Genomic DNA, 6,000 nt, shown 5'->3' with positions numbered 1-6,000 from the left:
TACATCTCTTGAAGCCACTTAGATTTAGTTGGGAAGACGGTAGATTTCCAATGTTGTAGAGTAATTATTTTAGCCATCATAGAAGACGTAAAGAGCCAGGTTGTCTTTGAATAAGACAGGTCCTCCAAATTGGTATCATCACCCATAATCAGGGTCATAAAATCATAATCCTTGTCCACACCAAGAACTGCATTCATGGTACCTGTAATTTCGTTCCAGAAGTTCTTCACCTTGTAACAGTTCCATAGCATATGCTCCAATGAGCCAGTTGTAAGGTTGCAGCCCCAACAAACATCAGAAGTACTTAGGCCTTGTTTGCACATGCTCTCTGGCATCCAATAGACTCCGTTAAGGAGCTTGACATGTCGTGCTCCCTCCCCAATGTTGATAGACTTATGGGGAATGTTTCTGCAAAAGACTTCCCATTTTGCAATTGTCAATTCAGGAGTGAGCCGACTCGACCACACAATCATTTTGTTAATGGCACAGATCAGTTAATGGAGAACAATAATTTAAAACACAAGACAGACCATACCATGCAAACATCTCAGGTTTTCCATTACACCCGTTTTGGGATGTGAGGATCCTACCAAGGCACAATAGACCTCAGAAGAAAGGAATATTCCCCCAAAAGGCCAAGAAAGTGTTGGTGCCCCTGAAGAAGAACAAGGTTCAATTAATCTCTGAGGTTAATTTACTGTGCTGTACAATGTGCCTCTTTCCTGTCTCTTCCAATTTTGTAAACAAGTACATTTTCTAGGGGCCTTACCAGAGTTTCTTACAGTTGTGCCTTGTGTTGACTCTTTGTAAGTATGAAGGTGACATCAACTGTCGTATCATTATTTCACACACACCCCAAACAAGCCCAATGCATTTCAGTGGAATCATCATCTGATCCTCACAGAAACAATTATCCACTTCAAAAGAAATGTTCAAATCCATTGACTAAGAACCTGATGATCAGCACCCAAAACTATTTGATATCACACTCTTCTCCACTCCTTTCTCTGTCCTTCTCTGTTTTTTACTACTATACTTTTCTATTCCTCTGCTTTCTACACTGCACCAGTTATGATACTGTGTCCATGACATTCACATGCTCTGTGTTTGAATTATTTAGCATCAGACCCCGAGATGCCCCTAGTAGTGCTCCACATCATCTTGGAGTGTACATTGCATTCTAAGCCACTGAATGACCCCATCAAGTGGGGGAAGACGCAGGGGGCAGAACAACCTGTCTATGATACTATGATGGAGAAGAGGTGAAGTGCAGAAGTAGGATGAGGCATTTCATGCTAAGCCACTGGTGAGGGGTGGGGAGCAGAACATTTTTTAGATGAATTTGATGATGGAGCAGTGCAGCAAGTGCAGGATGCTGAAAGCGTCATGATGGAGAGCCCTTCAAATGAACAAGTACACTTGTGTGAATGAAAAGGGCTGTATCGTCCCCCCACTTTCATAGATGTAGTTTCTTTTCAAAAAACAGTGCCACCAGAAGCAGCATTTGCACACACTAAGAAACACTGTTCACCTATTAAAAGAGACTCTCGAGAAGGCTCAGTGAACAGATCTTGCAGGCAAGGAGTAAGAAGTGGCTTGCTGCTGGGGGTGAAAACTGTTGAAGACAAACCGTTGAAGGTTCAACCCATGCCTTCTTTTTTTTAAAATTAATTTTTTTATTTTGATACAACAACTTTTTGGTTTCTCACAGGTACACTTAAAAAACGACATTCAAAGACATAATTTTTACAAATCAGATTCTCACATTTGCACATTAATTCATCCAAACAATAAATATACAAATCACTTAAAGGAATACAAAATAAAATGGTAGGCGCAGTCTCCGGAACCCAGACCCCTCGATATTGAATTTCATCAGAAATCAATGGAAAGGAACCCTGCCTTCTGCAGAACGCGTAGAACATTTATCGTTAATGATGTTTCATGACCGGCTATAATCCTTTCCCAAAACATCTTTGATGTTAAGCGGCCTATAGAGTCGCTAAAATGACCAAGATGTTTCGTTTTGGCCTCCCACATGCCCTGGCATTCTCTCAACAGGTGTTCGATAGTCTGTTTTTTTGGATACATGCATAGCAGGCAGAGTATTTTGGTTTCATCCCTTTGCCCGCGCTGATCGAGGTCTCCTCCCGCGTGGGTCAGATTAAGTCAGACTCTAAGAAAGCCCTGCCTTTTCTTGGCATCTTGGAACTGCAAAAGATATTTTGGGAGAAAGCCGAGCTTCTTGTCACACATGGACAAAGAAGACGCTACAGATGATCCCCACATTTGATCTATGGTATTGATCCAGTTTGAGGTTATTAGGGCCTTCTTAGTCTTCGCAGGGTTAGAGATTAATGTTTCTATATCGCTATTACAGTTAATGAGGATATCCAAAGCTCTCGTCCTTAGTTCTCGCAGGACCTTAGACTGATCAAGATTAAGATGGACAAAAAGACCCTCATACGGTGTTTGTTACCCTGAGGTTCTATTATAGATCTATAGAGAGAAAGGATCCTCCAATCCACTTGTGACTTCAGAGATGTAAGGCCTAACTCATATCTCAGGCTTGCCATTGGTAAACTATTTGGCAAGCCCAGGGCTTTCTTCCAGATCTTACCCTCAAGTAACTGCCAATTCAGTGACCAGGCCAAAGGTTTCGCCTCTAGCCCGTACAAAAGTACTGGGATGATTTTAGACTTATAGAACCTGACCACTGGCAGTATGGAGAATCTACAATACTGACCAAAGATTTTCTGCATCTGTGATGTCAACTGGGATCCCTTGCACAGGAGGTTGTTTAGAGTTTGGGCCTTTCTTGGGATAGCGTACAGAGTATAACCCAAGTAAACAATCTCCTCAACAATTGGAATCGATTGGCCTCCCAGTGACCACAAGAATTTATGACCCCCAGTCCTCCTATCACCAAAGATGACTACTTTTGACTTCTATGGATTTATGATTACATAATTTTTCTTCATAAAGGTATCCAGTGAATTCAGCTGCCTTTGACGACCAACGGCTGTTTGGTCCATAAGGACAATATCATCGGCATATATTAGCCATTTGATGGAGTTAAGACCAATTTTAGGACTTTCCAATGCCGCAGGATCTATCTCTTGTCCAAAGTCAGCCAGGTAAGAGATGAAGAGGAAGGGAGCACACCTCTTTCGACTTTGACATATTGAGAAATTTGACCTTCAATATTCAACCTCATTCTGACCATGTTTCCCTCATGGAGAGACTCCAGCATGTTAGTAAGTGTTTATGGCGCTCCCCAGCTGTCCAACTTTGACCATAAGTGGTCTCTGTTAACCAAATCAAAAGCACTGGAAATGTAGATGAATGCTCCATAGAGTCTTTCTGTTTTATCATCAAACCTTCCAGTGCAAATTGTGGCCAAAATTATGCCATTGAGGGATGTTGACTGCCCTTTCCGGAATCGAGTCTGTTGCTTGGATAGAACTTTATCATGCTTAGCCCATCTTTCTAGCTCACCAAGCAAGTGGCTTGCAAATAATTTGCTCTCCACGTCTAGCAACGTGATGGGCCTATCATTTGCTGGATTTTTGCTTTCCCCCTTCTTGAAGATAGGGATGATAATAGCAGACTTTCAAGAAGGGGGAATCCCTCTCTTTTTTATTATTTCCCAGAAAAGAATGGGCAGAATTCGGGCCAATAGTTTCGCATTACCCTTCAGAACCTGGTAGGTTAAGTCACTGAGTCCAGCTGCTCAAGAGGATGAGGACTATCAATTCGAGAAGATCTTCCTCTGTGAAATCTAGGACCCAAAGAGCATCTATGATCTTATACATTGGAGTCCCCTTTGGTTTATGGTATTGCATGGTAAGATGTTTTATCCAGTGCTGTTCGGCCACATTGTTGCATGGATTGTTTTTTTGATAATTTTCGACTGCATTAATGATTGCCCAGAAACTGTGGGCTGTATTGTCGCCTAGGGCTCTGAGCATCATTTCTCGTGATTCTGTAGCCAAGTCATTCGGCGCTGTTTAGACCAATTTTTGTAATCGCTTTTAATGATCTTTAGCCTTTCAGACAGTTGGACCTTATCCAAAATGTCCTGCTTCGTAACTTTTATGGCGTTAACCATTTCGCGCTTTTTATTCCATGTGATTTCATCAAAAGTGTGTAAAGGAGACTGAGGTCTCCGCCAGGACAAAGTCTGAGGGTGTTCAGCTGCCCACAAGAAATCGTGGAATCCATTTGGGCAAAATTTTTGTTTGAGATCCTTTGTCTGCAGACCACTAAAGGTCTGATAAAAAGATTCATTTAGATGTACTCCATCTTTCCTGTACTTAACCAATCAGTTTTTTTGTTTATTGGTCACCACTCTTTCCGACCAAACATCTATTTTGCCTTTGAAATTCCAGCAAATGGTGACTACCATGCACTTATGATCGCTCGTTTCGCCCTCCTTTACAGAAAACTTCTTTCAGTTCCTTAATAGGCCAGACGAAAGGAAAATGTATTCCAACATGGATGATGATTGCTCTTGGCTCCATGTTACTGCTGGGGGAACATCCCCCTCAATAGAGCCGTTTGCAATCCTCATATGCCAATACGGAAAAAAAGACAACCACCTCCTTCTATTAGCAGAGAACGATTTAGTTTTAGATGTTAAGCCTCCTGCATTACTCGACACACATGGGGCCTCATTACGAGTTTGGCGGTAGCCGTGCCCTGCCTCATTACGAGTTTGGCGGTAGCCGTGCCCTTATTAAGGGCACGGCTACAGCCAAACTCGCTACTGGCCCCGGCACCCACGAATGGGCCATTACCGGCCCATCACGAGTTGAATGGGCCGGTAATTGCCCATTCGCGGGTGCCGGTATGGCCGGCCTCCCGATCCCCATTCTGTCCCATCGGGCAGAATGGGGATCGGGAGCATGGTTGCACCAGCACCGTTTATAATGGTGCCGGTGCAATCATGACCAAACGTGCAGTCCGGCACCGGCAAGCAGAACTCGTAATGTTGCTGAGTGGTAACAACGGCGCCGGTAGCACTACCGGCGCCATTGTTGCCTTTCCGCAAAACACTCATAATGAGGCCCGTTGTGAGTTTATGGGCCTCGTTACAACTCTGGCGGCACGGCTGCAACCGGAGTTGCATTTTTTCCAGCACCCGCGAATGGGCAAGAACCAGGTCATGCCGAGCTCTGGGGACCCAGTAATTGCCCATTTGCGGGTGCCGGAATCAAGGGCCTCCCGATCCCCATTCTGCCCCATAGGGCTGAATGGGGATGGGGACGTTGGATGCACCGGCACATTCAGAGTTGTGCCGGTGCATCTGACGTGCTCTGCTCGCGGGTGCCGTTACACCTGCCAGGAAAAACCTGGCAGGAGAGACGGCACCTGCGAGCAGAGCTCCTAGTATGGTGGTCCGGGAACTACGGTACCGGCATGTTTACTGGTACCGTAGTTCCCGGACCGCCATGCTTGTAATGAGGCCCTATGTCTCCAGCTATAAGGATATCAGCATTTTGTTGGGTCAACTTTATCTGGGTCAAAACACCAGCCAAAGCTTCCAGAAAATCAGTGAGTTTGGTGCACGCAGGGTTCCAGTATAAATTGATAACTATTAATTTCTTCAAACCTTCCTCAAATGGGACAGAAAGCCTGGCTGGTAGAATCCACTCTAGCTTACAGGGGATTGGTACCATCTCCTTAATAAGCAGGTTTTTATATGCTATTAGCAAGCTTCCTTTTGGTCTTCCCCTTCCTTTGGTAGTAGCTGGTTGTGTTATAATTGTAAACCCCTCCAATTGGGGAGAATTAACTAGCCATGTCTCCTGGAGGAGGATCAGATAATTTTTCCCAAAAACCTCTTTCCTCATTTTTACATTTTTAAAAGAACTAGATCCCCGCGTGTTCCAATGCAGGAGCCTGACATCCTCCCACCTAAAGAGAAGTCTGGCCCACTCCTAGTTTCTGGCAGACCTGTGTTATTATCTCCAGTGTCATTGACCATATCTCAATCGG

Source organism: Ambystoma mexicanum, chromosome 5p, assembly GCF_040938575.1.
Source record: "Ambystoma mexicanum isolate Mex_15411 chromosome 5p, UKY_AmexF1_1, whole genome shotgun sequence".
Lineage (NCBI taxonomy): Eukaryota > Metazoa > Chordata > Amphibia > Caudata > Ambystomatidae > Ambystoma > Ambystoma mexicanum.
The sequence above is the reverse complement of the archived record's forward strand: the minus strand, read 5'-3'. Positions refer to the sequence as shown.